This window comes from Macaca mulatta, chromosome 5 (genome assembly GCF_049350105.2).
Source record: "Macaca mulatta isolate MMU2019108-1 chromosome 5, T2T-MMU8v2.0, whole genome shotgun sequence".
NCBI lineage: Eukaryota > Metazoa > Chordata > Mammalia > Primates > Cercopithecidae > Macaca > Macaca mulatta.
This window is the reverse complement of record NC_133410.1, coordinates 13122433-13135724: the sequence shown is the minus strand read 5'-3', so window position 1 is coordinate 13135724 and position 13292 is coordinate 13122433.

The following is a 13292-nucleotide window of genomic DNA, read 5'->3' as shown; positions in this document are numbered from 1 at the left end:
CAGGTGTGGTCCCATTTACAGTTATCTCCAACAATCCACTGGGAGAAGCTATGCTTTCTTGACTCCTACCTTTGGGATCTGCAAGATTAGGGGTCCTCTTCCCCAAAGAGGTGTGACAATCCCAGTGAACTCCAAGCTACAACTGTCACTTGCATGCTTTGTGTTCCTTGTGCAGTAGGTCGTCAGATAAAAAGGTGTCACCATCTTGTCACAGACAAGTGACTGATCAGCAGGAGGAGGTGGGGCTGCTGCTACACATTAGGGTCAGAGAAGAACAATTTTCCATCTTGGGTGATCTACTTGGGATCCCAAGTAGGAAATGGTTTTCCAGATCTGAGATCCCCACTCGGAAATCAGGGCTTGAGTCATACACAGATAAGCCACAGAACAAAAGAGGTAAATACTGAGAGTGAGAGAAATTTAGAATGATAGTGAAAGAGAGAGATAGATGATGGATACCAGTGGTGGGCTCACAAACATCTGTCGTACAAGGGTCTGCAGTTCATCCCACTAACCTCCTCAGAAGGAGAGGTTTACCCTCAGAAGGAGAGGACCTCCAGAGCCCTTGAAGTGTTGACCTTCACACATGGAGCAAGAAGTGTGTCTGAATGGTGCAGGAGGTGGACTCTGGCAGACACGGAAATGGGCCCACCAAGTCCCCTCTCAAGAAGGAACGTGATGCCCAGATACCCCCAGCTATTAGCTCCTCAACAGTCTCCTCTGCCGAGGTCACACTCTTGCTGGGGATTAGCTAATAAGTTAACAACTGAGCAGGACAATGGTACTAGGACCTGGCCATGTTCATCAAATTCAGGGTTCCTCTAACAAGCAATCTACTGAGTTCTCCTTTTGGCTGGTAGAGGTTTTGCCAGGTCTGTGTCAGCCTGACAGCTTCTCTTGCTCAACACTCCTTCTTTCCCTTCTTGCACAGCAACAGCCTTTTACACTCTAATTCCATCTCATGGCCTACTTCTCAGAGAATCCAACCTATGACTCCTGAGTACTTACCAAAAAAGAGCTGAGACTTGTCTTTCGATAGTATTTACAAATCTATCACCAATGTAAATTCTGCCTCTGCCCTCAATGAACTGATTTCACTCATGTCTAAATATCCATTCATCATGAGCTTAACGTAGATTCTCTCATGTGCTTTAAGCTCTTGGGACGGTTAGAAATGACCCATATCACTCAGAGGTTACGCAGAGCGTCAACATCTCCACATTTATATCAGTCACATTTATAAATATACACATTTGAGATATAGGAAGTATGTATTTATATTCTCATATATTTGAGATACTGTAGAAATAGAACATTTAATCAATCATTTCTATCATAAAATGATCTAAATAATGTGAGTGATGGCTTCATTTCAAATACACAAATATTTCATGAAAATCTGGTATGGGTTATGTTCTAGGCTGGTTAATGAGGAGACTGTGATAAGAAGACAGAGTCCATAACCGAAATAGCTCTCAAGCCAGGATAGAGAGGCATACTAACAGGTCATTTCCATTTGCTAAACAACTCATTTTTAGTTTGGAACTATTGGGGTGTGTAGAGATTCCAATTTATTTTCACCCACACCTTTTTCTGGGCTCATACTCCAGTTATGCCTGAACAAATGTAAGAGTTAGCAAAATCTGAGTGATAAATGTGAGATAAGGCCGGGAGCGGTGGCTCATGCCTTTTATCCCAGCACTTTGGGAGGCCAAGGCAGGCAGATCACAAGGTCAGAAGATCAAGACAATGCTGGATAACACGGGGAAACACTGTCTCTACCAAAAATACAAAAATTAGCTGGGCATGGTGGCACGTGCCTGTAATCCCAGCTACTCAGGAGTCTGAGGCAGAAGAATTGCTTGAACCAGAAAATCGGAGGTTGCGGTGAGCTGAGATCCTGCAACTGCACTCCAGCTTGGTGACAGAGTTAGACTTCATCTTTAAGAAAAAAAAAAAAAGTGAGATAAAACTTTGATCTCAGCCATAATTCAATTACCCATATTTTGTCATCCTCATTGTCAAATATTGAGTTATTAATAAACACTTGTTTTAGTGAGCTCCCCAAGAGAGAACCCTCCTCCCAGTTTTATTACACAGTAACTAGTATCTGAGATAATTAAAACGAATAGTGCATCAAAGAAGGTGGAGTGGAGATGACCTAGGTTCCAGGTTCTAATTTTGGATGAGGTGGGGTTGGGGGAGCTGAAACAAAAGAGCTGGAACCAGAAGGCATAAAGAGTTATCTTGTGCCATCTGAAGCAGTGCTCCAAGGGAGAATATTTTGCATGGTAAACACTAGGGTTCTCCAAGGCAGCAACATCCTCTCATTGCCAGGACTGCATGGTTAGGTTATCACTGAGCACTTGGCCAGCTGACTTCCACATGGGATCTGCTTGAGTCTGGGCCCCCTTTGATTTTTCACTTGCCTCCAAGTGGTGAGTTATCTGAGCTCTGTGGCTTTCAATGTTCATATCCTTGTGATCTCATGGAGTTGATGGGGTTTAATTATTAGACTTGTTCTAAGAAATTCAAGGTAAAGTCCCTTTAGCAACAACCATTCTTTGTTTGATAGAGTCAAATAAACATTATTCTAGTTTCTTTCCTCTCTCAACTTTGTAAATGCAGCATCATTAGGAAGCATCATTGCCTGGGGAGGCATATAACATTACTCCTATCTTCCCCATTCACTGAATTTTTTTCAAAAAAAATGAAAGGAGAGGAAAGGAGAGAATGGAAAGGGAGCTGAGGTGAGGGAACAGGAGAGGCAAATATAATGCTGTCATTCTAGCTATGACCTAAGGACATATCCACCTTGTTGTGGAGGCTCTTAAAAAACAGTCCCCCAAAAAATCCTTTATGGCTTTGAAAAGAACAAACTGCTACCAGCAGTTACTACGTTTATATCTGAACGGAAGGGGTTTTTAATTTATTAGGTATATGGGTTTTATTATTCTCATTAGGACTGCCCTACATTTTCAAAAAAACTTTTGAAAAACAATATTCAGAATAATGCAATAATAAATTTTGCAATTCTTCAACTCCCAGAGAATAAATACAAAATCTATTAGTATTCCATTCCAGTGGAATTTCCAGGAAAGCTTCACAAATACAAACACTTCTTAAACTTCCAAGGAAAGTTGGCATTATGCAGAGAAAAAATATTAAAAGGAAGCAATATCACCATTTTCTTTTAAAGGATAATTCACAATTTTAACATAAAAACAATTCTTTTTACAATGCTTGGGCTGAATTAGACATGAAGAAAACATTGGGGGCAACTAACATTGCAAAGAAGGGATGTTATCAGATTATAATTTATTCTGTTTTCTTATAAGCCAAATGTAAAGTTGATTATAACAGAAAGGCTTAGTTTCAGATGAGCTCTTACTGCAGGATTTATGAATATCATTTTAATCTCTCTAATAAGAGAGAAAAGCATATTATTTTCCAATAGCCATGTGGTCCATGGGCAGGCACAGCCCTCTAGACCAATCTGCAGGTAGGTTTCAGAGACTCCAAGAAGAATTGCTCCAAGTCTAGATTGTGCCCACTCGTCCTGCATCTAGTAGCCCCTCAGTAAAGACTAAGAGATAAGTAAAATCTATCTGACCTTCTCAAAATTAAGGATGTGGAAAAGATGGAAAACAGACAAAGCTGAGCAACTTTTCAAGTGAAGAAGGTAAAAGAGTGGCTGTATTGGTCCATTTTGACACTGCTATAAACAACTACCTGAGACTGGGTAATTTATAAAAAAAGAGATTTAATTGACTCAGTTTCACAAGGCTGGGGAAGCCTCAGGAAACTTACAATCATGGCAGAAAGCAAAGGGAAAGTAAGCACGTCTTACCATGGTGGCAGGAGAGAGAGTGCAAAGGGTGAAGCACTATACTTTTAAGCAACCAAATCTCTTGAGAATTCCATCAGAAGACAAGAGTAGGGGGATGGTGCTAAGCCATTAGAAACTGCCCCCATGATCCAGTCAACTCCCACAAGACCCCTCCTTCAACATGTGGGAATTACAATTTGACATGAGATTTGGGTGGGGACACAGAGCCAACAGATCAGTGACCAAAAGAAATGACAAAGCCATTCTCATAATGTGAGCACCTACCATGTAACAGTCACCATTATAGGTGTTTTTACATTGTGGAAATAAAGAAAGGCCATCTAAATAAGAACTGACAAAGGCTATTTATTCAGAATTTGCTGCAGCAATAGAGTCAACCACTACCTCTTGCATTTTGGCAGAGATCCAAAGGCAGACAGAGGCACTGGAAAGCTTTATAGTGGAAAGAAGGGAAGGCTTCAGGTGTGCACCGATTAGAGGCGGTTGGCCTGGGGAAGCCACAGGGGGACTAATTAGGAGCAGAATAACCTTTACAATTGGTTGGGGGATGCATATTTGACTTTCTCTGGTTGGTATAAACTTGGAAATATGGGTATAAATTAGTAAAACTGTCATTTATTAATTAAGTCTAGGTCATTTGGGATTCATTGTTGGAGAAGTTGTTGTTTGATATTCTGGATTGCCACTAAAGCTAGTAATCTGGTTTCCTAGAAGTGTGACTTACAGCAGCCCAGCTTCCTGGGCTGGTTACTGTAGATATCAATTGTATCCCTGGGCTGTTTACTGCAGATATGGGTTGCACTCCTGGGCTGGTTACTGTAGATATGGGCTCGACTCCTGGGCTGGTTCCTGTAGATATGGGCTGAATTGCTGGGCTTGTTACTGTAGGTATGGGTTGGATTCCTAGGCTGGTTACTATAGATATGTGTTGGACTCCTGGGCTGGCTACTGTAGATAAGGGATGGACTCCTAAGCTGGTTACTGTAGCTATGGGTTGGATTCCTGAACTGGTTACTGTAGCTATGAGTTGGATTCCTGAGCTGGCTACTATAGATATGGATTGGATTCCTGGGCTGGTTACTGCAGATATGGGTTGGATTCCTGGGGTGGTTACTGTAGATATGGGCTGGATTCCTGGGCTGCTTACTGTAGATACAGGCTGGACTCCTGGGCTAGTTACTGTAGATGTGGACTGGATTCCTAGGCCAGTTACTGTAGATATGGGTTGGATTACTGGGTTGGTTACTGTAAATATGGGTTGGATTCCTGGGCTGGTTACTGTATATATGGGCTGGATTCCTGGGCTGCTTACTGTAGATACAGGCTGGACTCCTGGGCTAGTTACTGTAGATGTGGACTGGATTCCTAGGCCAGTTACTGTAGATATGGGTTGGATTACTGGGCTGGTTACTATAGATATGGGTTGGACTCCTGGGCTCATTACTGTAAATATGGACTGAATTCCTGGGCTGGTTGCTGCAGTTGGTGGGTCAGGGTTTTATTTCATGTGGTCTGGCCATTCATTGTCTGCTTGTATATTCAGCCTCTCCACACAGATTGGCTCATTTCATTCTCACCTCTACTCTGTGAATTAGGAATTATCTTCCCATTTCATGACAAAGTAAACTGAACCTCAGAAGCTGACAGAATCCTGTTTTAACAACTCAGCTCTCAATTTCTGAGTCACAAATTTAATTCAGGCTTATCACCATATTACTCTGTACAGACATGGAGACCTTTAGCCTGATCCACTGTTTTAAATCTTGGATGATCAAGAACACAAGCTTTCTTACTGATGACAGTGCTTAGGGGAATGTTCCCCCAGGCAACCCTCAGAGCCAGTACCTCTGTACCATATCCTAACTGCTTCCAAAAAAGCTTCTAGATACAAATATAAGTCTAACAGATGTTGAGTTACTCCTCCCATTACTCTGTGCCTGTCCACTGTTCATCCATCCTTCCTCAATTTATCAGTCTAGTATGAAAAATGCTAATGCAGGATTTAAGGGCTGGGGTACAGCCAAATGAATTAATTTGGAATTATAACCTATGGTTATTCCACATCCTATTAAATTTGAGAGTTATTTAAAGATACTGTGATAATCAGCTGAGTACCATGTGAGAAATAGGCTAGGGCATTCATTACAAGAGTCAATGCATATCATCCAAGAAGGGGATGAGGTTAGGGTTCAGGAAAGCTTAGACACCAAAGATGGGCACCCAGATGGAGGGGAGGCATGCACCTTTGTCCTCAGCTGTTTTACCTCAGGGCTACTTCCCACTGGTTGCTTAGGTAACTCACCTTTTCCCAGGGATAAGCTATTCCTTGCATGGTTTGACATCTTCCTTTGCTGTTATCTGTTTCCAGGCCTGGACTAATATTTCTGCATGGCCTCACGTGGCTAACAATAGCTGATGATAGGCAGGGTTTGGAGTAGAGCTTTGGGACCACAATCTCATCAATCGTCCCACTTCCAGGTTTTTCTGCCCCAGGAGGTATGCCCTTAAGCCTGTAGTAGCAAAGTCAATATCACTTTTCCTCGGAGCAAGGCAAGCATTTAATCATTACAATTTGCTGCATGGTTCCTCTGGTAAGTGGAAACCTAAAATCAAGGTTTGCCAGGGCTGCCATTACAAAGTAGCACAGATTGGGTGGCTTAAACAACAGAAATGTACTTATTAACAGTTCTGGAGGCTAGAAGTTTAAAATTAAGGTGCCAGCGTGGTTGGTGTCTCCCGTGGTCTCTCTCCTTTAACTGTGGAGGGCATTTTCTTTTGTCGTCACGTGATCTTTTCTGTGTTTTTGTCCCAATCTCCTCATCTTATAGGGACACCAGTCATACTGAATTAGGGCAAACCCTGACCTTCATTTTAGCTTAATTATCTCTGTAAAGGCCCTATCTCTAAATACAGTCATATTCTGAGGTACTGGGGGTCAAGACTTCAACAAATGAATTTTGGGGAATACAATTTGTCTTGCAACACAAGGCTCCAGCTTGCATACAAAGTGGGACTCCTGGAAGCACCATCTCTACATCCCAATGGTTGGGTCAGCTTGACCAACTCTGAGTTCTCTGAGACAGCCCTAGACACCTGGACCAGTAACTGGCACAGAGAATGCTGGAAGTTTCCAGATAAGTCTTATCTAAGAAGCTAACGGCTTGCCCGTTACAAATATTCCCAGGAAGTCAAAATGAGAAGCAATGTCCTGCCCAGTAGTAACGGTAAATTCAATAAATTTCCACTTCTGAGCAATGTGATGAGCAACTCTGCCCCCATGAAGGAAAAGTGGGAGGCTTAGCGTGGGCTGGGGAAAGGAGGAAAAACTGAAGTAGAGGTTCTCTCTTCTTTGGTTAGAGTCTAAATCAAGGTAGCCTCTAACCTTCTCCCAGCAGCTAGTACTGCTCTGCTCTTGGCCCCAGCCATCGTGCATAGGCCCCAAGAGCTTCCACATTCTCCCTCCATCTGCCCCTCGCCTTCCCAGCTCCAGCACCTGCCAGAACCCAGCCACTCTTGCTCACTGCCCGGCACGACATCCTCTGTCTTGAGATTTAGGAGCAAAGCATCCTTATCAACTCCTCAATATCAAAGCTCTGCCAGGAACTCGCCCTCCATGAAATGGATAGATCAAAACCCTGAGGATTTTGACATTTATGTTTTTAATAGATTTTTTTCCCTTCTTAAAACACCCACAGGCTGTGACTGAAGTGGAAATGTGTTTGCTTTTAATTGCAGTGCATGCTTCATCTGCTCTGAGGCTGCGAATCCTCCCTCTCCTCAGAAGCTTAGCGTTTGTATCAAACAGAGCTGGGAATGTGAAGAGGAACAAAAGGTCTGAAATACCACACGATAAGAAAATTCTTCTAAAACTCTTCAATAACAGGAATCTAGAGAGAGTTTAATTCATAGACGAAGAAGATTTAGAGGACAATGCCACTGCAAACCTTTTAATAATTGTTTCTTGCAACCCCGATCCCCCATTTGGAAACTGGCTGCATTTCTCTTCATTTAAAAGGTAAATATTTCTAAGTCTGTGGCAACATCATTCTATAACAAGCATTCACTGAGTGCCTCATAGGTTCTTTGGGGCACAGAAGGATGAATGAAGCGTGGCTCTTGCTTCAAGTTGCTTAGAACTCAGTAGCTTCAAAGTGGTTCTCCAGACTGCATACATATACCAGATAAAACTGGAAACCTTTTCCCATCTGAGTCCAGTTGGTCTCATGCCTAAAGTTCTCCTAAAGGTTTTGCTTAAAACATTTTCAAGCCACCTGTTCACATGTCTGAATCTAATATTCTCTTCTGTGTTCTGAATTGGGATTAGTTGCAAATATTAAGAATCCTGCTTTCTTGAATAAGAGGATTATAAGCATTCTTTAGAGGTCTCAGAGTTCAATTACTAACTTCTCTGCATAATAACAAGTATCATTCCTTCAACAGCAATATTTTCATTAGAATGAGCAAGGCTGAGTTGCTTGCTCTAATACCTACTCTGGAGATACATATTTCTAGCTTCAAACACATGCATCTAAACTAACAGACTCTGAGAATCACTTTTGGTACAGCTCCCTGTAAAGGAGTGAAGTGCACACAAGAGATCTTCCCCATATCTGTTCCTCCCTTCCTCCCTCCTGGTTTCTGACCTTAGTTTCTTCCTCTTTCCTGCATAATTGTAAAGCAGAGCATCTCAATATCAGGTAAGTCTGAGAGTGTATACATTGTTTCTCAGGTTTTTACACTAGCCTCACCTCTGATTCAGGCTAGCCAAGCCCTAACCTAAAATGACACAACTATCTCAGGGGTGTATGAGTTGACATTTATTTCTAGTCAAGACACATTGATCTGGCACCTAATGTGCACTATAGCCTGTACTGGTTCTACCTTGGATACAAGTTATGGAAAACAAGGTGTCTCTCCTGTTATAGCATCCGGGTACTAGTGTCATACAGGACACCCTGTCACACAAAGACATTTGTCCTCTGCTGCAGCTGGTTCTTTTCTTCCCATAGCTCAACATTTGCACTTTCTTCTCCTCCACTTACCTACCTAATCTCTACCATCTGGACAAGCAGATGTGCTTTGCTAACACTGTAAAATAGATTATACACATAAACATATTATTTCCATTTTAGAGATGAGACAACTAAGGATTAGAGACTATAAGTGACTTATACATAATATTCACATTCACGATGAATAGTTGAAATAAGTTTAGTTATTCTAAATCGAAAGCTCATGGTCTTTCATCAATATAAAGAATTGATGGTGAAATTATATCTTGCAATTTAGAGCTTTGTAGGAAATGCACATTGTTAGGAATATTATCTCATTTTGCTGTCACCGCAGCTCTATGGGAAAGAGATGGTAACATCATGCATGGATTTCAACCGACCCCTGAATAACTCAAAAATTAAGACAATCCTTTGTAATATCACAGTCTCACCTTCCTCATCTGAAAGGAAGGATAGAGTTAAATAACCCTCCCTTGAAATGCTCAAAAACACAATGAGTTCGAATGAAAGTTAAAATATGTTTCCTAGCACTTTCTACTGGCCACTTGAGTTCAACTCCCTTTTCATCTGTCTTAATTTCGTACCAGCCTAGGTTGATTCAGATCATCTCTAAAGTTCCTTTCCAGGCTTAAAATTTTATTTAAACAAACCTAACCATTTCTTATTCCATTCCTTCTTGTAGCCACGTGACTATGCTATTTGGTTCACAGCCAAATTATGCAAAGAATTCGTAAAAGATTGATAGGATGGTCTTTTCATCCAAGCATACATCCATGGGCTACAATTGTGCTGATTCAAGATGAGTTTAAGTGACATCAGAGGGAAGTTTCCTTTCCCCTTTCCCCTCTACCTAGCAGGCTATTATTATTAACGTCAGCCAGAGGCAAGGAAGTGATAGGTACAAGCCACAGACACAGTAAATGAATTATCTTAAGCAACTTATTCCTTGGCAGTGAGGCAAGCAAGCCAGCAACTTATCTGCAGTACAACTCCAACTTTTTCCAAATCAGTTGGCATAGTGTCATCACTGGCTTGCATATTCTACCTAGTTTTCGTTTTTCTAAAAAATACAGGAATTCTGTTCATGTTTTTTCTCCTTCTTTCTTTTCATTAAAAAGGAAGTATTTTCTAATTCCAGAGACTGATTAAAGAGTAGACAGGAAGTCTGACAGTTATCAGAGAATTTGAAGTTAAAATCAGGGTCTGTAGTAGACTTGCTTTTACATATTGATGCCAGAGTCACCTAAGGTTATTTGAGGTTAATAGCTGGAGATTGAGCTGTTCAGCTCCCCTCAATTTGGAGATTAATTCTCCTTCTTTGCAAAGAACTCCACCATTTAGTCAGGGTTCCACTCTACTGGACTTGTTTTCTCTCTTTTCATTTAATCTAATTTGATGAACCTAATCCTTTGCACCAGACCACCTCCATCACTCAGCTCCCCAAACCCACGGGCGGGAAAAAACAAAACAAACAATAGTTGAAAAATGTATCTAATCAACCAGAAGCAAATGTATTTCTAATTCAAGATTATGAATATGGGTCACCCTTTAGAACAAGCAAACACAAGTCAAGCATCGTTCTTCTTAATTTGTTCCAGGTCATTGTTCTCTGCCTGGCTGCAGAACGCTAATGGATCATCTTGATAAAAATTCATTTTTTCATCCATCTGTTATATTGTACTTTTAATGTCAATTTCTCCTAATGTATCTTGATTTTGCCCCAGCCCCAGCTGCAAACGCACTACATTTTATTAAAATAAAGCCTCATGTCTCGTGTCTCTAAATGAGGGAAATAGCTACAAGATCATTTTCTCCCCCTACATTTGCAGTTTTAAGTTTCAACATATGTTAGCATAATGCTTTCATTCAATACCATTTTTAAAGACAGAGGCCTTTCTGAATCAATTTCTTAGATTCAGAACCAGGTCAAATCAAATAAGCAGTTTATGCATGTAAGAAAAGAGGTATCTGATGGCAACAAATGTCAAAGGCAATAGAGAAGAGATCATTTCATTTGGGAAACAATTCTTAAAGCATAGAAAGTTTTCTTATATCCTAATCAAATGAGAAGATGGAAGGGGTAAAAACCTAATTTTTTCCATAGCTATCTGACAAAACAGACCGATTAAAGTTTTTAAAGTAAGAAATGTGCAGACAGACGACTTCCCAAGTTCATATATGAATTATAAAGCTATATACTCAGAGTGGGAAGATGCTTCTAAGCAAACCCACACCTCAGCAGCCCTTCTCTGGCTGTAACTCCAGACACCAGAGCAAGACCAGGGGAAACTTGGCAGAGAGACAACACTATGACTGCAAATGTGGACACAGAGCCATATAATAGGAGAGGCAAGACAGATAAAGTCAGATGCCAGTTAAAAACGAAGAAACTGAAATATGAATAATTTTAAGGATTTGCCCAATAGTAACATTTGCAACAAAAAAGACAACAAAACTCAGACTGTTGGTCTTGAGTCATAACTTGCAGACCTTGGGATACCTTGAAAGTGTCTTAAGGGAGCATATAACAGAGTCTGTATACAGCAGTGTTTTAGGAAAATGGGTGAGTATAACGCATTGGTTCTCCAATGCACTGAGTCATATCTGCTCAGGGACTTAGGAGAACAGTCTACCAGTTTCTATTCATTCTGGCATTTGGGGGACTCCAAAGATGATTATTGTCCTGTTGCTTCCTGGAATAGAGTCCTTACACCTTCCGATGGTCTACAAAGCCTATGAGATTTGAGGCCTTCCCTGACCTCTCTGCAGACCTTACCCTTCCTCCCATGCTGCTGCCCCAATACTGGCCTTGTTACCACCACAGTACTTTGATTCTAGCTAGTCCGTCAAACTGAGAGGCTTCTCTGCACCCCTCACCCCCCAAAGCTTTGCATAGCCAACTCCTTCTCATTTGTTTCTCATTTCAGATGTTTCCTCCTCAAATTGACCTACCCCAACCACCCTATGTAAAATACCTCTCCTCATCACTCTTTACCAGTAGTAATTGTTTGCATTGGGATTAACGCTATTTGATATTTCCTTGCTTGTTTGCTTACTAAGTCTTGCTCCACACAGAACACTCTTAGAATGCAACCTTCTAGAGCAGAAAATGTATCACCAATACCTGGCACGTAATGGAATCTTGACAAATGTTTGAATAAATGTAGCACAAACCCAGACAAACAGATTGGAAGGCAAAACTCCCTTCAATGTTGGTCTGCATGCTGATTTGAAAAAAAAAAAAAAAAAAACGGGTTGGGGGGAGGTTATGGAAAACTATTTCTTCCTTCCTGGGATTGTTTCATTACCATTGCCCACTTCCATGAAGCACCCTCTCACCTAGTGTAGTCAGTATTCATCTTTTTATTTGTATGTCCTTGCAAGGCAGTAGCTTTATTATATATTTAAATTTGCCTAAATGATTATATATATAAATATAATATATATTTATATATATATAAAATCCTGTTTCTTTGTTCATTCAGTAACATATTCTTAGACATACTCTCGGTCATAATTTCATATGTAGCATATCATTTCTAGCAGCCACATGCTGCTCTGTAGCATGCCTTCACCAAACCTTACATTTCCCTTCTCTTGTGCTGAGTAACTCCCTGCTGCTATGAAAAGCACTGTGACAAATCTGCTCCTTTATGACCCATTATGAATGTGAATGGGGATTTCTCTAGGATATCTATCCAAGAATGGAATTTTGGGGTCATAGGGCATTTGTATGCCCTAATTTGACTAAATTCTACATGGAAACCTGCAGTTCCTTGAATTTCTGAATGCCAAATTGCCCAACGCACCTGCCAATTCCAGTTTTCTAATTTGTATGAATCTGATCATTTTAAACTGATAAACCTTTGTTATCCTATTTTTAAAAAGAATTTGTTTAAAAATAGGTTTGAGAACCTTGTTATATGCCATACATATGCGTATATGTCTGCATATTTTTGTATTTATGTTTTTTCCATTCATTTTGTTATTTTTTTCTAGGCTGGTTACCACATTATCTACAAAGAATAACATTCACATCTCCTCCTAAAATTCTAATTCCTCTGGCATATTTTCTTATAATTGAGTGCAAGGCATCTGGTGCACATGAACAATCATTGTGATAACTTGTTTTGAATTTTAGAGGCAATACATGCAACTTCTAAGCATTTTAGTTTTAAAACTAGCTTATTTGTTGTTAATCTTTCCAATTTTCTGATAAATGTATTGAAAGGTATAATACTGTAAAACATTTACATATGCTTTAGCCATGTCCCACAACTTTTGATATGTGTGTTTTCATTGCCCGTTGTTCTTCTTATTTATTTATTTATTTTTTCTTTGAGACAGAGTCTCACTCTGTTGGCCAGGCTGGAGTGCAGCAGCATGATCCCGGCTCACTGCAACCTCTGCCTCTTGAGTACAAGTGGTTC